We start from the raw sequence: 22,997 nt of genomic DNA, 5'->3' as shown, positions 1-22,997 counted from the left end.
CTTACAGGCACAGTTTGCGAAACACTTCATGAGCTCTTCTAGACTCTTTAGTACAAAAGGACAATATACCCACATATTACCTATTGTTAAAAAGACAAATACTTATTTAACAATAAGTTGAAGACAAAAGAACAAATAATTACTTGGTTTCATTATAGATCTACTTAGACTCTAAAACAGAACATCAGGTAACAACAGGGAAACACCTTTTATCCTTTGCTCTTAATTTCTAGCTCAGTCAATACAGATGCAAAATATTTGTGGTACAAAATGAGTGTGGACCTCTGCAAAAGTGTAGAAGTTTCTCCCGTCTGTTTAAAAACACAGAAGAAGAAAGCCCACAGGAGAAACGCCTCTCAGCAAAGCCAGCTGAACTCAGCTCACAATGAAAAGAGTCTTTAATATAACGTGCAACCAGGTCTCCAAACCAATCTTTGTGCAAGGAAGTAAATGTTAAGGCTTGAAATGGGAAACTGCAAGAGGTCACTCTGCTTTCATTGAGCTTTTCCGTCTTGTCAAACCACTGGGTTGTGTGTTATATTCCTTATGGGTCACTGAGAGCCTATCACAAAGCCCCCTCTGTTTGGATACCATCCCCGCAACTCCACCAGCCAGCAGAGCAGAAACACTAAGGTGGAGCTAGCGTCCAAAAAGCTTCTCGGCACAATAGCTGCTGCTGTCACAGTAGGACAATAAAGTGGATTTTATGCTGGTATATTTTTCTCATCATATGCATGACAGAAAGTCTAATGGGCCTTGCTAGTTTCTTAGTGGCTTTTAAGGCCCTATAAAATAGCCGACTATCAGTTTGATCTGTGTTCTCAAGATGTCTGCCCAAACATCAGAGAGCTTGAGCAGGAGCTATGTTTTCATTCCCCCAATCTGCATGGAAGAGATAAGCTAATTAGCTGAGAAATTAGAGAGGGGAACTATTAGCATCACAGAAGTGAAAACGAAAGCTCTATGAGAATTTATGGATGGGAAACACCTACCCACCTACTACTTTCTAAGGTCTGAAGGTTTTTTGTTAACATACCTTTTATTTTCAAGGGGAAGGCAGTTCCTGCCAAAAGTCCCTATCAGCAGAGATTTGTTCAATGTTGGTGTGTTTATGTCACATGAGAAACACTTTATTCTGTGATATTCTACTTACAGTTGAATCTCAGATTTTACGGGGTTTCAAAGGTGCCTACTTCTCGGGGATGAAAAGACTGGGCTTCAAAATTATTGATGACAGAAGCTACGAACTGAGATTTGGATAAACAAGTAGAAGGGAAGAGCCTTCTCCTCTGATTTTGTGTCTGGTCCCTGAAGTCGCACCCCTGTGCCTATCCCTTCTGCTCACCCTCTCCCTCTCTCTGTTGCGGGCAGCCTGGGAGCGTCCCATTCCAATCTGTGGACAAATCGCCTGGTGCCAGCTCCTTGTGTGCAACTGCTACCTGCTCCTGCTTACCCTGTGTTCAGCAGTACCCTCAATTCAGGAGAAGCTAGGTACCCTGTTATTTTCCCTGCTGTCTTGGTGATACTTGGCCATCTGAGTCCACAGGGACAATATTCCGCAAACAAAAGGCAGATCAATTGCATAATGTTTTTGCAGCATAACTTACAAACTTCAACATTGGAAAAGTGAGAGAGAGAGGGAGAAAGAGAGCAATTGATTGATTTTGTTTTCAATTTTTTATGGGTACAGAATCTCTGTCCTGCTCCTATAATCATGTATAACAATCCAGGGAAAGGATGGAAGTCTGAACTTGTACATCTACTGCACAAATACTATCATTGACCCAGATTCTGCCAGGCTCCCTCTCAGTTAGGGATAGCTTCCTCTGCCAGCATTTTCACAGATTTTGCAAAGCTTCCCGTGGAGTAAGCCTCATACAATTTGAATTGTCATCATTAGCCAAGGCAGAGCAGTGGTCTGAACGATGCTGAAGTTTTCCACTGAGAACTGTTAAAACTTTCCTCTAAAATAGCTCACACAAAACTCCAAATGTTTCAAAATATCAAGTTCCAGTTAACATACAGAGATACTTCCATGACTATGGCATTCATCCCATCTAAAATAAATGTTGTAGAAAATTTTGCACTGGAGCGAACAGTTACATTGCAACAGCTTATTTTTGTACCTTACAGACTGATGTCAAAATCTCTCTCCGTCCTACAAACAGTACATCTAGATATCTAAGTTCTGGAGAGCAAATACATTCACATGATAGACTACAGGTTTTGATGAAACAAAGTGGAGAAAAGCAGGGACAAACACACTTTTGTCTTCTCTTAAAAAAATGCAAAATACATTTTAAATTATGGAGCAACCATATGAAAGAATAGGCAGAAGAAAAGCATATAAGCAGGGAAAACCCAACAGCTATTTCACAGGGACTAATCATTCACATAGAAGGCCCGTTGCTGAACCTTTTATCCTCCTTCCCTGCAAATTTGCATTTTCCCTGGGAGATATGAAAACATCCTTGCCTCTGCTAAACACTGTAAAAATCAAGGTTGGTGGTAAAAGGAAAAGAAGAGAGACAGGAGGTGGCCTCCTTCCCCTAAAGCTGTTTCTCTTACAAGTTTTGTTCCTGGCCCTGACCACAGCTGTCCCCAGGCAGACTTTTCTCCGGGACTGACAAGGAGATCCCCCTTCCTGCCCTCTCCTGCCACATTTCCTTCCTGAGTTACCTTTCTAACAGGCTGCAGACCCCTAACAGAGGGAGCACTGCCAGACCCTTTCCAGATTTCCCTAACAGCATTTCATCCCAAATATTTCCTTGTTCTCTGCTTGCTGCTGAGCAGTTTTCCTCACGTCCTCTTCCCTGTCTCACCTCAGATGCATTCCCAACTCTATATCCGCAAATAGAAGATAAGGTCTAAACTTATTTTCTTAAAGCATTTCAGGGAACTACACTTCAGAATACTCTTGTTTTTCCTAGTTCCCCCCCCGAAAACTTCTTTACGTAACAGCAAAATGAACATAACAATGAACGCCATGTTCCTTTTCCAGTTAACACTGCAGAGGTTTTACCTTCCTTTAAATACTCCAAGCTTCCTCAGTGCCAGTTCCTGGAACTCCTGTTACCTTCAGGTGACCCCACAAGTGCCAATAACCATCTAGGGAGGAACATGCTCCAAGAGCCAACTCACAAAGGGAAACATATTGCTTAGCTGCAACAGCACACTGGGCTGCAGGTGACCCAGACCACTTCTGCTTCAGGTTAAAATAATGTCAAACTGCAGTAACTCTGTCACTGTCCACGGACCTTTCTCAGGTCAGTGGGGTAATTAAGAGCTAACTTTGCAGCAACAAGCTTCCAGTGGTATTAAATACAATAGACTTGAAGCAGCTCTCACCGCTCTCCCAACAGTGTCATGAAAAAGGGCTCAGGCAGAGATCACCTTGCATGATCCCCACCCACAGAAGTGGAGAGACGTCTCAGTTTTTCCAGAGTACCTAGATCAGAAGAGATGAGTTTGCATCCCAGCCTGTTTCTCCAGGTGTGCCCAGGCCATTTTCAGGACTCAAAAAGAAAACACTTGTTGTATTACCTAAACATATGTATTACAGTGGTACCCTGCTCTTTCATAGGCATCTGGGAATAACCTGGCTTCTTGCACTCCTCACCCCTCTCATCAGTGTAAAGATGGGGATTATGTGGTCCAGAGTCCTACAATAGTCCCTTTGAAGAGCATGAAAAAGCAGAAGTTAATAAATATGTCTCGCTACCCCCTTGAGAAGACAGGAAGTTTCCATAAGCCATTAAAGAAAAGTCTCTTCTGTTGACCGGTACTTGTGCTAAACATATATATGTATATATATATATATTTACATAAACATTTTGTATATTTACTGTTGGTTTTGAGAGACGTGATACATATGTCACTGAGGTCAATAACATTTTAATTGCTAAAGAATTTTTTTCAAAGCCACCTGGGAATGGTAAAACAGGATACAGGGCTTTTATTCCTGCTTCCCTTCACGAAACAAGCTCTATTCTCTGCTGTACACACGATAGTTGCTATGCATACAGATAGAGTCTTAACAATACTATTCTGACATTTAAGTATTTCACCCTCTGTGCAGTACAGCCTGTTTGTATTTTTAAGCTTGGTTCTTGGGCCAAATGCAAAGAAACCACTGTGTGACTTTCAGCTTATCTTCTGTACTCCCATCTAAAAAGTTAGTGCTTGGGTGTGTCGGGTATCACCTGGGGATTTAAGCAAGAGGCTTTTTGCAGTTAACTCAATCCCACAACCTGCACTGAATTACCTTTGATTTGAAGGCAGTTTAGTTAACTACCAAGCCTGCCCCTTCCATTAATCGGAATCAAATTCACCTGAAATGTGGGTGTACAATAATTCCTATTTTGCCTCCTAATGGCTCTATACATACTCTGTTACACCTTACAGCAAATGTACCAGTGAGACACAGGTGGGGAAGGTTGTTTTGTTGTGCTCACCTTCTCGAATCTGGTTTCATCTGCTGAACATTTCCAAAGTCTCAGTGTCTAGTTATCCTGGCATTTGTCTATACAGAAGTTTGTGGTTCCTTGATAAAACTGCTTTTTTGCTGTAAAGAGAAAAAGATTATTCATCACTGGATCTTATTTTACCTATATGCCAGTCAAACTTCCTTTTGTCCATCTTTCAATATCTGGAAAAGCTGGATATTAAGCATGAGCTATTCTCATGTCTCCTCAATATAGACTGCAAAGTTGGTACCCTGTGTGCAAACACAGCAAGCCTGTGTGCAAACAGTGGTAATTCTAGTCACTAGACATCATTATTCTTGTTTGCAGGCTAAATAAAACTTTAGATATTCTCCTAGTCAAGGGCTGCAGTAGAATTTGTACTGCTGACATAAGGGAAGCGACCAGGTAACAGTGGAAGATGGCTGTGCATCTCTCTCTATGGGAAATTGCACCAAAAAGTACAGGCAATGGCTGGCTTGTCAATGGGATTTTAGACTCAGGCAGAGGGCTTAAGGGGGTTTTCCTTACAGGATTACTGCTCTGACATCACCAAAAGCCATGAGCCAGGGCCATCATCCTGCCCTCGGTCACTCTATGGCTGCTCTGGCCTGCAGAAGGCACAGGCACCGCAGCTGCACCGACGTGACTCCTGCCGAGCCCTGCAAGGTGCCAGGGCTCACTTGTGTGACTGCCGCCACTGGCACCCACGGTGCTGTTACAGCCACCATCAGCTCCTCTTGCCCTTTGGGTTATTTCCCGGCTTTGCAGCAATGTCTCCCTAGTTCTGGTCACAAACTGCTGCATGGTGCAGAATATGCAGCAAGGGCATGTTTTAAGAAGCTATGTTTCAGAAAGAAAGAGGCATGCGATGCATTATCAGTGCCAGTTACTTTTAACAATTTACCAAATTATATCTGTTAGAGATCTTTACTTATGACCAGAAGAAACAGCAACTGAAAGAGAAGAATCAACCAGAATTGCACCTAAGTAACCGGTATGTTATTAGAGCCTCCATCTTTGCCTGTACTTGCTGCGTTTGTCACTTCTGCAATTAGACTGCTGAGACCCACAGCATGCATCACATCTCATTTTGCTGCAGATTGACTTGCCCGCTTAGGAGATAGCATCTATAATAAATATTCTATGCGTCTTACTACCACAACTGATGCGAAACAGAGGCTTTAAAGCAGAATCACTTATATTGACCTAGGGAACACGTGGACATGTTTGCACGCAGCAATTGTTACCATTTTGCCACTCCAATCATTCCTTGAGGACTGGTGCCTTTTGTTTACTGCCCTCTGGTTTTTTAGAAGCAGCAAGATTACTGGCTACATATAAGATATACATTAAATATAACTTTTGGTAAATTAACAACACCTCTTGAAAATCCTGCTAGGAATTGTCCCCAGGGTATTTCCTTTGGGAGAACGTAACTCAATTTTGGTGATTTAAAGGTTCTGTCTAGTTCTTTTAAATATTCCTTTGACGTTGTATTGCTCTGCTTGTAATAGATTGTTATTGCCCTATATTGAGTTTGCAGAGTGAAGGTAAATCTTTTGTGATGTGATTGTGCTACCCCAAACTCAATATTGTTCAGAGGTCCTTTATAACTCTCTGGTTTCACTGCAACAAGCGGGGCAGATTTTCATTTTTACTCTTTTAGATTTTTATTTTCTGTTCTGAAACTCTAAGGGACTACATTTACAGGCAATCTCTAGTGCACTCTTCATGAACTGAGAACTCAGACACCATGGAGGTACCACTGTTATTCCCTTTCCCCCAACTGCTGATCTACAACACACATATATATAGCAAGAGAGAAAAAGTGAGCGAGCTGCCTTGTGTGTTCCACAGGCCTCCTACGGGATCATCACTGAAGCAAAGCTGCTGTGGAAGATCAAAAGCTTCCTGTTTTGATATCAAGTATATCATGGCAATTCTTGCTTTAGAAATATGTAATATATACTATTTCCAGCCTCATTTTTCGAACTGGTACTATAGGTATGAATGAAAATATCTACAAGTATTGAGAGACCTGTGGACATAGGTAATGAACAAATGGCAGTCAACATGCTATACTATTTCTATACTATATAGTCCACCTACACCCAAGTGCATATGTAAACATACATACAGTGTGAAACTTGTCTGGCTTTGTGCGGCCCACATGTGTTTTTTGAGAACTCTTCCTAAATGGATGAATGCAATTTTGCCACCATGGTGCCAATTTAAACCACACAATACTTAAATCTACAGATCAGGAAATTTTTCCTGTTTGATGCTATGGGCCCAAGCTGCCCTGAAAGCATTCACAAGTGGAAAATGTACAGGACTGGTGCACATATTTCTGCCAGGTCTTGAGTTGCTGCCTAGGTGGCGGGTGCGGAGCCTGCCAGAGCCAGCTCCCCAGTCCTCATTCGGGTCCCCAGCTCCTGTCTCAGATTGCTGAGAACCCGCTGGGCTGAGGAGGGTAACCCTAATCCTATTTTTTAAGAAAGATCTGCAATTGCATTTCAACAAGTGCATTTGACTTCAGCTCACATCTTCCATCTGAAAGCTTTCCTACCGCCTGATTTCCTAATATAGACTTAAACAATAAAAACAAGCAAAACTTTGGAGGCAGATCAAATTTCTTAAATGAGACAAATCACACATTAAATCACCCCTCCCCCAGATATTTGATATTGAAAGTAAATGTAGTTTTGGGTTTTAAGCTTTGTCAGGGAATTTGTGAATTTTTGTATGAGGATATTTTCATTTCTCGTTTAGCCAAGAAGCTTACTAGGCAGAAAAATCAATTAAAGAAAACGCTCGGCTTAGCAAGAGTTCTCTTTAAACATCATCCATCCCCAAATTCTTTGCATTTCCCTAAATGCTTTGACTCTGTTCAATGTTCAGGTTTAATTTTGAAAGCGACACCAACTGCAGAGACAGTGTTTCTTCTAGGAAAAAAAAAAGGCAGCATTCTTTTTTCCTGATCTTTGTTTTAGGAAATATCTGTACTACCTAAGCCTATTTAGGAAAGAGACGAGACATTTATACAGGTTAATAAAGCAAAGAAAGAAAATAGTTTGTTACTATTGTGTAGCTCTTCTTGTTTCATTTCGTTTTTCAGTTGAGGTCTCTTTTCTTGTGTGCGCACATATTTCTGGGGAGGTAGAATTTCATTAGAAATGCTAAAGAAAACCAACCTTAATTAGTCTGAAACACATCAGTAAACTCAAGCTTGCTGGCGCAGAGTCATGTAGTGTGAAAGGCCAATACACTGAGGTCAGTCATGGTGAGTTAGTGGTTTAGTAAGACTCCCATGAGTCTACCTCTCAAAACTGTAAGCGGTCAGCAAGACAAAATAGCCTTGATCAGAATTCAAAGTCATGCCTCTTTGGACAGGACGGTTAGTTACAGCTTTCTGCCTACTAATGTTCCAATTATTCGTGGTGCCCTTTGTATCCTGGCTCTCTTATTCTAAAATGTTTGGCTCAAACCCTTTTCCCAGGTGAGTGTACTTTGACTTTGTGTAAGTTAAAGATCCTTTGTGAGATGGAGCTTTGACTTTGAGAATACGATCTTTGAACATTTTATAAGACACTGGGGTAAAATCAGCTCCAACCTTCAGGCAAACACCACATTGACCCTGCTTGAGCAGGGGGGTTGGACTAGATGATCTCCAGAGGTCCCTTCCAACCTCAACCATCCTGTGTGACATGTAGCGCAGGCAGTGCTGGCTTGGCCAACGGACACACCTGAAGTGTACCAAAGACCTTGGGGTAAACTAGTCAGAATTTTTATTAAGACCCTCAAAACATTTCAAACACAACAAAGAACTATTTTATTCAACCTCCCCAGCTGAAAAACTTACACTGTGGACTTGCTGAGAGTGCTTGAAGAAGAGTCGAGAGTGATACAATGTCAGGAAATGAAGTAGCCGGCGGGCAGCAAAATCATAGGTTGGAGGCAATGAAGGTGTTTGTGTTTGATATTGTACCACTGATGTTACAAAAGGAGGTAATATCCTCATCCAGTCGAGTAACTTGGCTAGATGCAGTCCAATTCAAATACCAGGACTCCGTTCCAACAAAACCAAGGGATTAAAAAGACAAGTCTTCTGAGGGCAAGATTTGTATTTTGTAGCTTTTCTCTGATCATGAAGCTAAAGGTTATTATGAGAGGAAGAGGAGGAGGAGGACTACAGCAGGGATTCCTGGGCGCTCACATGAATTTAAGAGCAAAGGCTGGGCAAAACAAATTTAAAAAGAGAAAGCTTCAATTCTCCACTCAGAAGTCTGAGTTCTATAATAATGGGAATTGAGACCAATGCCTCGTATCAAATTGGGAAATACCAACACCGTGAAGCTCTTCCTGTTGCACAGACACCCACTGCAAAGGGTTGGCAGCCAGAACTTAAACAGGCCCCACTAAGATAAGCACCCACAAGGAAAACAAAGTGTGGCCCAATCCTTCATAGCTCCTGCCTGAACATAAAAGCAACAGACTCATCAGAAAACCAAAAACATCCTTACATCCTGAAGAGCTCCTGCTTCCCCTAAGGCAGCAAAGGAATAAAAGTCATTCTGCTTGTGGCTGCTACCATGCCTGACAAAAAGACAGAAACAGCCCTGGTGAGGCTTCAGGAGCTGGTTTACTGGATCATAAGAAGCATCCCGGGCTACTGCAATGAACACGGTAAAAGTGCCTACGGTGGGACAAGCTGTCTGCACTGCACTGCTAAGGTTGGGCGCCTGGAGAGGCACAGAGAGAGGCCCCAAAGCCAACCTGTGCGAAGCCTCTTTTTCCCCTGTTTTCCTGTTGCTTTTTTTTTTTTTTTTAACTTCCCAATCTATGTGGAGATCTCTTTGGTTGATGTTTAGCTTTCTCTGTAGTGATTTTTATCGCTGCTACATAACACGTCCTAAGGCATTAACAAAAGAATAAAGCTGCTGGGACAAGGCAGCTGATAACCAGGCTTTGATAAGCTGGGCTGCCATTATCTGTCTTTTCAAGAAGTGCCTTCACTGAAAGGAGGCTGGAAATCGGAGGCAAGGAGCCAGTGCCCAGTGGCACTGCGGGACTGCGGGAGGAAGATCACCTACATTTGGCTTTCTTTTTGTCAGCAGTGTCTGATCCTGAAGTACAGGTGCTGGGAGGTGAGTTTTCCCGGAGTCACTCCCCCTCTTCACACTCTGCATTAACTCCTTCACTGCCCAATTGCAACAACTATCATGCACCTGACGTGCACCATTTTGAGATGTTACAGGGAGAACTGACAAAGAATTTACAGCAATCATCCAGTTGTGAAAGATTTGGGATGGCAGAAGCACACCGAAAACCAGAAAGATTCTGTTTTCATTCTTCCGGGAAACTGGCTCCCTTGGATCACATATCTGCAATAAGATTTAGTGATTTTGTTTCCGAGAAGCACTGTGGTTTCATTTACACAAACTGAATATTCTGAACTGCAAAATCATTCTTTCTGCGACAGGTAGTCAGCCCCCGCCCCAAGCCTCCACACTCCTCCCTCTCTCCTCCCCAGCCTTTTGGGGACCTGTTTTTCCAAAGAGTTAAACTGGGTAGTTCTCAGTGATGTACACCAGAAATAACTATTCCTGAACAACAATCTGATACATTCAACTTAGCAAGGCCCTGCTCTTTCCCTCTAATCTTTCATCAGGACCCAAGGGAGGCTAAAGTTTAGGTGAGTCTATTCTCTCCTCGAACTTTGATTCACTATTAAATTCCGCCTAATGAAGATGACTTTGCCATCTCACGTTCGTCAGCAGGCTACGCGCCGAACAATGCGGGTCCTACTGCGTATAGAGGCACATTGTTCTCTCCTCTTGCTTGCTCTGTTTGAGCAGCATCACGTGAAAATTCACATACACAAGAGACATGTAAAACCAGCAAGCAGTATTACTCTCCAGGGTGCTATGGTAACTCAAGTCATACTTTTGCCGTAGATGTTTGTATTTATATTATATCCTGTTGAGTTTATGACAACAAAAACACCACCTACAAAAGAACCAGGTAAAAGGAAATATCAGAAAACTCAGTGGAAAGGAATACACGAAGCTGCAACCGAGGAATCTAGCGCGTCTACCGCTCACAATACTTACTTAATGATTTGTGCCGCTAAAATACTGTACCCAAATTTGTATGCCTATGCATGGCAGAAAACAATTTTTATAGCCTTTTAAACACCTAATTTCTTAATGGTTTATAAATAGCACCCTTTTAACAATTCAGCATGTTCCCCATTACTGCTGACCACAGCATAAAAACTCACAGGCAGATTTCTACGCCATGTTACACAACAAGTGCTCTAATCAGGAACAGCATTTATTACTGCAAAGAATAACTCAACTTGCTTTACTGTCCTGAGGGTTTACCGATTTCTGTTTGGGATTTCCCAGACATATGTGCACATGTATTGGACAAGACACCAGCAGGGTGCACAGCGCAAACCTCACAGATCATACTCTGGGACGCCTTACACTCAGGCTCAGCACGCACTGGAGCAATATCCTTGGGGCTGCTGGACGTTTAGAAACTCCAGGCAGGTGCCCCAAATCCTCTTATCCACCTGTATTAGCCCTACACTACTGTAATACGGATCATGGGTTGCAGTAGCTGTGAGTATGATTTTTAGGTCCCTATTCTGCACTTCCAAAGGTGCAGTTACGGCTGCACATTGTGAACACCAGTAGCAGGATTTTCCATATCACTTTAGTAGGTAAAAGGCAAGAAAACACCACCGCAAACTTCAGATTTTTGCTAGAATCACTGCCACCTTCACTCACTTTCTCTCGCCTCCCTGACACACACTTTAACTCTTTCACTGCCTTGTTCCAATAAATAACACAGGCTCAATACACAACGGTTGTAAATGTCGGGGGGAAAATCGACAAAAGCCAAAAAGTAACAGCCCAGCTGTAAAGTCTTTTCGATGGTAGCAGCTTATTGAAAACTAATAGGATTCTATGTCTTAATATTGTTCCTTAGGCTCCGTCTCTAAAAAAATCATACCTTTAACAACAATTCAATTTTGTTATTTCAAATATTTTTCTAAACTAGTTTTAGAACTAAACTAGTTTTCTAAAATAGTTTAGTTTTCTATTCAGTGAAGTGCACAAAGCTACTCAAACTAGGTGCTTTTTTGAGCCAAAGGCCGAATGTGTTAGCTCATCCTCTACCAATTTGGCTCAAAAGAGTATCTAGTGTGAACAGAGCTGTGTGCTTTTTCACAGCAGGGAAGGCAGCAAGACATTTTTAAACATTTCCTATAAAAATTGCTCCAAAGGAACAATTCATCACACAGAGGCAGCAGCAAACCAAAGTAGAAGGAAAGTAAAAGAAAAACTCTAATGCCACATACTAAGTAGTGTTCGATATTTTTTTAAGTTGCTCTGTATGTACACACATCAGTTTGACTCTTGAACACAATGTCTAAAATCATGCTAGCAATAACACTGTTTAGGGACAAAGAAATCCACTCCTCCAACTGCAAAGCTTAATCTGATTTTTCTTGCAAAAGGCTATTGTGAGGTTTTTACTTGGCTCACGAGAACAAACCGATCTGGACGTCAGATCAGGTACTAGAACCAAATTTACTGGAAATCAAATCTTAACATGCCTGTGGAAGTCTAAAATACAATATTTACTTCTGATCAGTTATTCTGGATGTTAACCAGTGAAAATAGAACTTTATCCATAGGAACATCAACATCATTAAAATAAATGAAGGTTGATGCTATTGAAAACTCATTTATGAAAGGACCAAACTGAGCTTCCAGCCTCACATTCAGTGAGGGCTCTAGAATCCATGTGCCTTAAATCACACAATACTCCAATGATATTACCCTCTTTAGGGAAAAGGAGCTGAACTTCAGAAGTTGTCTTTTTTTATTATTGGCTGAGAGGTCTTTTAGTTCTTTTTCTGATTATACCAACAAAAGAACAAAGAAAGATCTAAGTACTGGCAAAGACTGTTTAACCCATGTTCCAGTCAAAGGGAAACAAATTACTCTGCCCTTATCTCTGAAAGGAGATCCAGTCTCAGAGTAACTCGGCCTCATGCAAGGATGTGTCCAATACCAAAAGAGGGGAGCTCCAAAGTGAAAAGGAAACCATTTGGCTTTGTGATTGTTTTTGTTACTTGTCACGTCCTTTTCCATATCAGGCACTCAGATGTTAGAAATTCATTTACCTAATTAAGTCTCTCCCGTTTTAAAGAGCAACAAAATAAATTGCAGCTCACCTGACACGGCGCTCAGCCATTTTCAAAGGGCCCAGCCCTGGAGTCACATTTGCACTCAGGTGGACAGACCAAAGGCCAGGAGAGAGTGCACTGCCCGGGGAGTGCGAGTGAGCAACGCAGGGAGCAGCGGCTCGCAGAGTAAATGCCTTCCGAAGCAAAGTGCAGAGCCTCTCTGAAACGCCTTTGCCCCCACAGTTGCTATTGCATCCTTTTCTTTGGCTTTTCTGAATATTTTGTCCCATTTCTAGGCTGCTTGTTCTACAAGCCGATTTTGTACTTTAGAAGGTGAGCATATTGCATACCTAATTATCAAGATTTAACCTGGATACCAGGCAAAGCCATTGCAAGCAGTGGATGTGGAAGCCTTATTTAGATAAGTCCCTGCTCCTGACATGGGCAGTTTCTCCTGCACCTTCACTGTGACAAGTGAACTCCAGCCTCAGTCCCAAAACACCCTGGGTTTAACCCAACAGGCCTTCCTCCCAACAACTTCCTTGGAGGCCTGTGATGGCTCTCATGCCAAAATTTGAATTCCAGTTTAGCCTGCATCAAAGCAGCACCTCTGTTACCGCTCCTGCTCAGCTCAAACCACCTTGAGCCACTCTAGTCACATTTTGCTTTGTCATTGCAACAGGGGCAGAAAAAGTCATTTCTTTACTACATACAAATACAAAGGGAAGACCCACCTCCTGTAATAACTATGCAGATAAATGATTCTTCAGTGCCTCATTTTTAAAAGCCAGCCCACACTGTCACTTCCAGTCCTGCAATCACGCTGAAGCCAGGACAGCTCGCAGAATTTTGAAACCAGGGTGTTTTAGGAAACAACGTACCTTTTAAATATAGGCCACTTTGTAAAATGGCCTTTGAATACAGTGTAACTGCTTGGATCAAGAGCATTTAAACTATTTTTTCCTTTTCCTTCTTTGTTTTTGGTAGAAGCGTTTGTAATCAATAATTATTTCTTAAAGCAAGGGCTATTTTAGAAATGAAGCAAATTTCAAATCTCTAGCTAGCCTATTAATCATGAAATAGCTCAAAATCCTAAACTTTGGGTCAATTGTTCACTGTGCAGAAGAAGTAGAAAGATTGCTGCAATATCATGTTTTCTTCCATCTTTCAGTCACCTTTCAGAGCTCGGATGTGAATGGATTTTTCTCCTCTCAAAGCCTCTCCCCTTTAAATGCTTGTTGTCTCTACTGCTGATCATGTTTCTGAGAAATTACTTTATGTAAAAGATTGAGCAAGATAAAGTTGCCACATTTCGTTTTATCTTTTTGGCTGAGTTATTAGGACTTAAAGTTGTGGTGACAAGACTGCTACCCTCTAATAGGCCTTGTTGCCATGGGAGTAGGCTTTTTGAAAAGAACAAGGCCCATGGCCACCAGGACCTTTTTGCTATTATTTCCGTCCTCAGGCAACACAGAAATCCTCGGTCACAGACTGGAAAACGTGGTGTAGTATACACGGTAACACTTGCTGACAGTGAAAAACAAAAGCCGTGGAAACTAATACTGCAGCAAGCTGAACTGCATCACAACCTCCAAGCAAAAGCATTTCTCTTCTGTAAAAGAAATGCTTTGTGAATCCAAACAATCCCCTCGCTCTGGTCTCTTCGGAGATAAAAAGGAAAGAGGCCTGTCATCATCCAAAGCAGCATTTTGGAACCGACAGGAATTTATTCTGCTCTGGGAAAAGAAAACACAATGTGGCAAAAACACACAAACAAGCCGAAAGCGTCTGCCAGGGATCCACGGGCTCCGGTGTCCTGCCGCCACCTACACCTGGTGCTTCGGAAACCAAAGCGGAACTAGCCGTACAGAGGGAATTCATGTGCATGGGTTTCTGCTCATGCAATGCCTTCTGCCCACCCCCATAACTATAAATGCCTTCGGGCAAATAAAGACCTTTTAAAACCCAGCTGGCGGGCTCTATCTGGAATCACCCACAGGAATACAAAGGTTGTGGGACAGGTAGGGAAACGTCTGGTGCCTTTCCTGCTGAAGGCAAACATTTCTCTGGCTTCATTTCTACAGTCAGTTAAACACTGTGAATTAAAGTGGTCTGTACGCTACAACTCTGATTGCAAACTGATCTTTGTGATTTTTGGGAGAGTTCTGCATGGGTGAAGACTGAGATTTGCCTGCAGTTCAGCAAAGCCCTTTGCAAATTTTTGGCAAGAGAGATGCGAATATGGGGTGGTTGCTGACTAAAACTGTAAACAGTTTAGCTGCATGACAAACATGCAGCGCTATTTTCCTCTCACAGTCATAACAAAACTCAGTATTATTAATATGTGAATAAATACTCTTTTTGGGGAAGACATTAATATTACTGCAGTTTAAGTTACCGTTGGTATTCTTGCCAAAACAGCAGAAAACTAGAGAGAGAGACTGTCCACGGATCACACTGAAAGATAGTTAGTTATTTATAATATTCTATTCAGCTTTGATATAGCCAAGAAAAATTGTAACTGTTATGCTTCCCAGGAATTTCCAATATCAATAATAGACTTAGTATAAAAGCACAAACATATTTTTCAAAGAATACATCAATAGCAAATTTCAACATGCACACTCACATAAACACGCACCAACTTCCTTGAGCACTTTCCCAAGAAGCTGTTGTTCCAGACAAGGGGTGAGAATAGAAATACACATGAAAATTTAGGATGAAGGAGCCAGTTAAACTGTGAAATGCATCTCATTTGGCAATGTGGGGTTGCTCTCAAAACATACTCTACTTGCTTTATCCAGTCAGGTTTTAAACGACGGTGCATGCATTCTTCCTGTGCAGTCTAAGCATGGTTCTGAGTGAGACATGTTTCTTTGAAAATAGGTGTCTTTGCAAGAAAAGACTTCATCTTCATGCCCCCAAACTGGAAGTTAAAAGACAAACGTTTGCCAAAGAAACCACTCTTGGCGATTTTCAAATTCTTTTCAGCTAAGCTCCCAGGTCAAGGGATCGGACAGTACTTCCCCACACTCTCCTGAGAGCAGACTTGTTGCACTTGAGGCCAGCTAAATCCAGTGTGAAGCAAATGGTAGCAAGACACCTTTACCTCCTATGTCTTCAAGGGTGGTTGCCTTGTTTGAAATTCAAGACCCCCAGCTGCGACAAACACTACCCTTATTCTATAATGTATCTCCTGTAAGTACGTAACATGCTTAAACATCTGAAGGATGAGGATTCTGTGAGTCAGTAACCTGCACATACACCTTACCTGAACCTTACAGCAGCAAGGCCGGGAATAACTGATGACATGTAAAAGCTGACTAATCTTTAAAAACAACAAGAAGAACTCAATATGAAACATTAAGGCCAGCACTGTATAATGCGCTGAGATGCAACAAGAACAAAAAAGAACCAATACCGCTGAGTTCTCTTCCTGCTTGCACGCCCACCTAACGCACTAATATTTGACTAAAGTTATGGGTAACAAATGCCAGGTAAGTGTCAAATGAAGCACCTGGTCAAGACTTATTCCCTGCACTACTGTAACTGTGAGCTGAAGATGATCTTTGGGCCAAATCATTTACCTTACCAAGCATACATGTCACTCTGTGCTGTCTTTGGGGGTTCTGCATCAGAGACAGGAGTGCTTAATGAGTAAATGCCTGATAAACAAAGATGCTGGAAACATCTCTGGGTCATTGACACCACAATGTAACAATATATGCCCAATTTGCCAAAGTTTCTGCTTTAAAACACACTATTCCAAACAGTAGCCAGTTCTGCATTTTAAGGATTTTAACAAATTAGCCAGATGTTTTATTAAAGTTACTCAGCATAAAAAAAAATACTTAACATGAAACATTGTATTTTCCAAATTTTTATTTTGCCATAAATAAATAAATAAATAAATAGACAGTAGTTTGAGTGCTTCCTCACCTCCTTGTGAAGCAGTATTCAAAACTGACCGAAACATCAAGAAAATAAAATTTTGGGACTCTGGTACTTAGTCCCAACCTTTAAATTATCACCATGAAGAAAAAAACTGACCCAAGCACCTTTGCTTTACTGTTACCATTTGGGGAATGAAAAATCATTTGACCTCTCTGAGATGCTCTACCTGAACATCTAAATACTCAGATGAGCTCACCACTCTTCATCACTCCTTGGTTTACAACTACAGTGGCTGATCTAAAAGGTTTGGGAATCCTCTAAGGGAGCTCACAAGATTTTACATGCTTTAAAAGGCAATGAAGTTTGTGCTGCTCATGTTTTGTAAACACAATTTTTTGCACCCCACAGCCCAAGAAATTTCTTCATATTATTACTGTCATAGAAAAAGCAAAGGAGTCACAGTACAAACTACACTGACTTCCAAGCCACTAAACGAGGACAATTCCTTATCCTCTCACACTTGACCTGGGGAAAACCTCCAAGAAGGGAGAGTAATCTTACAAGACTCTGTTCCTAAATGTGTTCAAGTCCTTCCCCTTGCATGGAGGAATTTGCTCTGCAGAGTGGATCCTTAATGCTTAGCTCTTCCCTTATTTGCTGATTGTTTTTTCCCCATGCCAAAAAAATTTACTACCAAGTGAAGTCCTCTGAAATTAAATTATGTATACCAGTATTACTGCATTTTGCCCTAGAAGAAATTGTTTAGGTTATCACCTATGGGTACAGTCTTGGAGAAGACTTTAAACAGGCAATACTACTGCTTGCTGTGCTCTGTTAAAAGGACTGCAAGAATGTGCAAGTCCGTAGATAAATGAAGCTGTTCCCTTGATACAGGGAAACCAACAGGCTGAAACTCTGACGATCCGTTTTTTTGTTTTGTTTCGTTTCGTTTTGTTTTTTAAACTTGGAGAAGCCCTTAATACCTCTGACTGTTGCGCAGCTTTTATTTCCCGTGACTTTTGCTACTGAATGAACAGCTGGTCGCAGTGAAACGAGTGAGAGACCCGTTTCTAACTGGAGAAGGGAGCAGCTTACACTAGCGGCCAAGCTGAACAGAGCCAGGCACTGCAGCAGCGCTGGTGAACGTGCCGCAGCGAGGCTCCTGGAGCGGGGAGGCAGTGAGAAGGACACGGTGAGCGCATGCCTCGGCGCTCACAGGGGAACTCCAGGGCGCTGGACATAAGGAGATTTCTTTTTCTTTCTCTTCCCATCTCCCACTGCTCCTCTGCTCCACTCCTGCAACACCCTCTCATGCATGGGACACCCACCCTCTCTCCACACCTCAAAGTGGTGCCTGAATTTGCACTTACATCCCCACAAATTGCCCTCTTGTTTCTTGGTCTCAAGAGCATCCCCCACTAACCTTCATGCACCTGCCAAGTATTTGGGAGAAAGGGCATAAAAGGCTGGGGCTGGGAAGAAGAGGTCAGGATATATTCTTAAGAGAGAGATCAGGACCACAGGACTTTCTATGCCCACATCCACAGGAAAGGGCATATGATAGCTGCTGATGCTTGGGATAAAACGTGCCATACTGCCGTTACTATCAGCTATTCTATATGTGACATATTCATCCTTCAAAAGTGTGAATAGGTAGTTCATTGTAAAACAATAAGCTATCTCTGAACCCTCGCTTTATGGTCAAACACATACAACCTTTAGTCAAAAAGTGTAAACAGAAAGAATAAGCATTAAAATGTGAACTAATTCTGATGTCAGTAATAATTTACTTTCAGGATATATTAAAAAAATTCAAGCAAAATAAAATTTGGAAATACTGACAAAGCAGCTCAAATAAATGAAGTATACAACACCCAGATAAGCCACCCAAAACTTCCTGAAGAAAAATATATATTTTAAGAATGAAAATATTGTATAGGAAGTTGAGGACTGGAAAGTACCAGTAAGATATTCACTTGTTAAGGAGTATCACGGCTCTCTACTTAGTTTTTTTCTAACTACAAAGAAAAATGTCCATTCATTTCCTGGAACATTTATGTGTACAGCGTTATTCCTTGTATGCATGATGTAGTTCTCCCCTCTAAAGGGCCTACTTCATACTAGAAATACTTGCTAATATTAACAAAATGCTGGCAGTTTTCTTGAGAGGCACTGGGAGGTGCCTCTAATTCTCTAATTCTAAATTACATAGACATCACTTCAATTTAATTTATGTAGGAGAAATGTCAAGTGTCCATGAGAGTGGACCTCCTGGGAAGCATTCAGAAATGTAGATGTAAGGCCCATGCCTGCTCCTATTTAGTCACATACAACCTTAGAAGCAGTGACTTGAAGCTGAGAAGGGGTATTCTCTGGCTCTTGAGCCTGAACCTTTTTCCAGGCATTTATTTCCAGAAGTGCCTACATTTTTAGTGCTTGACTTAAATGAGTAGTGGTCTTCTAACGTAGTTTCTAAGGATCTGGATACAGCACTTCGTAAAGAAAGTCATCAGGCAACCGTAATTATAAATGTCTCTATAATAATTTCCACTGATATTTCCAACTACTCAGGGAGCAGGTGGCTGAATATTTATACCAGATTCTTCCTCGTGGACTCTGAGAGCCTCCTGTACAACTAAACAGCTAAATATATCTACATTTCCATCTTACCTCCTGCCTCCACACCCCTACAAGCATGTGTTTTTACATTGACTTTCTTCTTTTCTGTGAGGGAAGAGTGTACTGTGGGGAAGCACAAATAAAAAGCCATGGTCTTTAAATTTGATTTGAAGGTGGCAAGTTTTGTGGTGGTTTTGATCTCCTCCAGGCATTCCATAATCGTGGGCCAAGTTGCCTAGAGATCTTTGTCTCCCACCCTTCCAAGTCTCTCTGTTGTTGCTGACAGATCCATTGTTTTGGAAGCATGTAGCTGTCATGGGAGGTCACGATCTCAGAGGAGCGAGGCAGTCCCTTCGCTACTTTTGGTTGGGCTTTGAAGATAAAAATGGTAAATTTGAACTTGGGCACAAGTGCATTTGTTATGAAGCCTTCCCTTTTGCTCTCTGAAAGCTTGTGCCAATAGTCTGTTGGCATCGTAATAACAGTTTGCCACAGATTATGACGATTGTTATCCACATTTATGTTTTAATAGCAGAAGTCAGCTGCTTCTATACCAGGCCATAGCACCTGGTATAGTGCAAACATATAGTAAGTGACAATTACTTAGCCAAAGTGTTTACATCTGACTTTTATATTCCTGCTGTTGCATCCCCTTAGTTGTCATCAAAAACTATCTACAGTGACATCAGAATAACGTCAACGTGATATGCCTTATAAGTTTAATTTGCGTATGAAAACGGAAAAAATACTGAAAGTGAATCCCTTGGGAACTATTTAGAAATACAGAGAGGCTCATGCCTGTTCCAATATGAAAAAAAGTCTTTATTACACCACTGATGATCTATTACATCTTAGATGAGACTGTGTCCTCCTGCATTACGCCTGGAATATATACCATTTCAGGGCACATGGGGAACATTTACTACTACCACCAAACTAACAGGCACATGCCCAATTGGTCCTGACGGTGCCCTGCGTTACTGTTTCTCAGGAACCAGCGCTGCCACTTGTCTTGCAAGTTCAATTATTTTTTTCCTTCCTACACACACGCTCTGTCATCTGCAGTACAAGTACCAGCAGAGTGGATTAAAGCTGCCTGTCAGCTTTCCCTGCCTGCGCTGAGCTCGCAGAATAGGCTGGACTCACAGCGCGCTGGCCCTGCTCCTGCTCCCGTTGGCACATAAATCAGCTCCAGTCTCCGGCAGTGCATCCCTCTGGCACACGACAGATGTGCGGCTGCCCCTGCCCCAGTGCAGCTGGACAAGCTAACAACAGCACCAGCCGGGTGCTTGCCCAGCTTCAGCTACTGTTAAACTGGAAGAAGAATAAAGCACATTTATACTGGTATATCAGCAGGCATACAAGGGGCTGAAGTGGTGCAACTGCACTGGAATAAAATAAAGAAATAAAACAAATTCTAAAAGGCTTAACAAAACATTTTTAAAAGCGACAGACATACGTTGGCTCAAGAAGTGGTTAAAGCTGTCTGCGCTAAACATCACGCGCCTGTCTACTCCCAAGCCTGCGTCAGCAGCTCCGGGTTCACTGAATGCTAGTGCTATATCAGATAACCCGAGAGTGAGGAATGAGAAGAGAGAGCTACAAAGGGAAGCATTTGTACTCCAGCCTGCCCTGAGCCACCTGAGGGAAACTGCCAAGCAATCCCTCTGCTGGCCAGTATTATACATTAAAGCTGCTGTGTCACCTCTTTCAAAATATGCTCTTTCCGATATGCAGGAGTGGGGCATTTCTGCTCAGGTCATGCTCTTGTATCGAAGGAACCCCAGCTATACGCATTAATACTGCTGAAATTCTAGACTGCTGCTGGAAAAGAAAACCCAGCGATGGCTCGGTGTCCTAACAGCAAACCCCGTCTCCCTGGGAGAGCACGCTACCAGCTACCACTATAGGTGTGCGGAGCCCCTGCACCAGCAGGCAAGAGCAGGCCATTAAATACCCTCTGTACCCAAAACTGCAGCGTGCAAACATCAAAGTCGACCTTGGCCATGTAGCACCAATGCATTAGAGCCACGTGTCACTTATTCTCATCTCTGCCTGCTGGGAGAGCATTTAACGTACACTAGATAAATACAGTCATCTCATAGACCAGTTCAGGGGAATTAGGAGGAAAGGAACCTTATCAGCAATGTTTATCCCTTGTTCATCTGTAAAAGGTTATATTTAGCCAAGCTGCCAGCCGCTACTTATTCACATGGTTTGCAGAATCCACAGATATGTTGTCGTTTAGCCACAGAAGCACTGTTAATCATATTAAAACCAGAACAAACACCCTCTATATCATTCATCCATGCCAAGATGATGTATTAGCAGCGGCGGCAGGTAAAGCTAGCTCAAAGTGCTGAGGCAAATGTTACCACCTCAGCTAAAGTCCCCAGAGGGGAGCACTCGCTAATTTTTTCAAAGTGTAGATAAGCTCTTAACAAGGGGGTGGTTTTGTGGTACTCCCTCTTCCTTAAATGCATTTCTATCTAAGGGAGTTATTCTCACCAAAATCCAACGCAGCCACTTCCCCTGACTGGACACTGTTTGAAGCCATGCCCAAGATAAGAAGCCTGGACCTCAAGAGAAATTATAAAAAAGAGGCCAAACTATAGATCATGTGAAGTACCCTTGTAACTATGGTCATCAGAAGACTTTGGCCTCTGGGCAAACGCTGTGCGTTTAGATTTTGTTTTGCCAAAAAGGTAAAAATGACTATGAAAAATATTAATGAAAACACAATACCTTTAATAAAAATCATTGATATTTCCTGTCAAGAGAAAGGGAATAGCATAGTTTTGGCCCAGATCTGCTAGCATCAGTACCTATTGGGCATGAATGGCACAACTTTTACCAGGTCTTTGCTTTTGCAGAACAGGAACATTAGCACCTGCCAAGTACAAGAAAGCACTTCTGAGCAATAAGGAAATGTTAGTTAAAAAAAAAAAAAAAAAAAAAAAAAGAAAACCTCATAGTTTTCAAAACTGAGTTAGTGTGAAAACTATCATTCCTGCTAGTAACGTTATCACTTCTTATTTCAACTAGATTAGGTGGAATTTTAAAGTTTAAAAAAAAAAGAATTTGTACTGAGTTTAAAATTTTAAAAATTAAAATAAATCTATTTCACAAGTAATTAATCACTTGCTGACTAACATTCCTTTGAAGCTGCTTGACTGAATTACCATTGTTTCCATTTTGTAATCACGTCTAGAATGGCCATGCCTTGAGGACGCTTCTTTTGATGTTTTATGTTACGAGCTCCCCTGAAAACCAGGCAGCTTTGGGTAACCTGGTGTCCGGAGTTTTCCGGATATGGGTGAAGAGAGGAATTCTCCCTCGTCAGGGAGGAGTCGCTGAACACCAGGAAGAAAGTCCCCTTCTTAGTGGTTGACGGGAATAGGGTAACTAGGTTGCAGAAGTGAGGAAAAGCAACCTGATGCGGAGGAGACGATGCCCTTTGTGATATCCCTGTGTGTGAACAAAGGGCCCCTGGCAGCGGGGAGAGCTCGCAGTTATAGTTTTCAGTGACCCACTTGCTCTAGCATAGCCTGAATTTGTTGACCTTCAGCATCTAATTCAAATGTTAACTATACGCTTAGGCTCTGTTTGAGAGGGTTGTTTGGAGAACTTTGTCCTGTGAATTTGTATTTTGCCAGTTTAATTGGTTCTGTCTCATTGGGCTGGTAACAGGGGTGCTTGTGAAGATCCAATCTGACAGACTGCAGTGTAAAAAGGAACATAATAAAATAATTTCTTCAGACCAATGCTTGCGAAAAGGGAGTCTTGAGCACCATGGAACAGGAAAAGGAAAA

The sequence above is a fragment of the Apteryx mantelli genome, chromosome 5, assembly GCF_036417845.1.
Source record: "Apteryx mantelli isolate bAptMan1 chromosome 5, bAptMan1.hap1, whole genome shotgun sequence".
Classification (NCBI taxonomy): Eukaryota; Metazoa; Chordata; class Aves; order Apterygiformes; family Apterygidae; genus Apteryx; species Apteryx mantelli.
The sequence above is the reverse complement of the archived record's forward strand: the minus strand, read 5'-3'. Positions refer to the sequence as shown.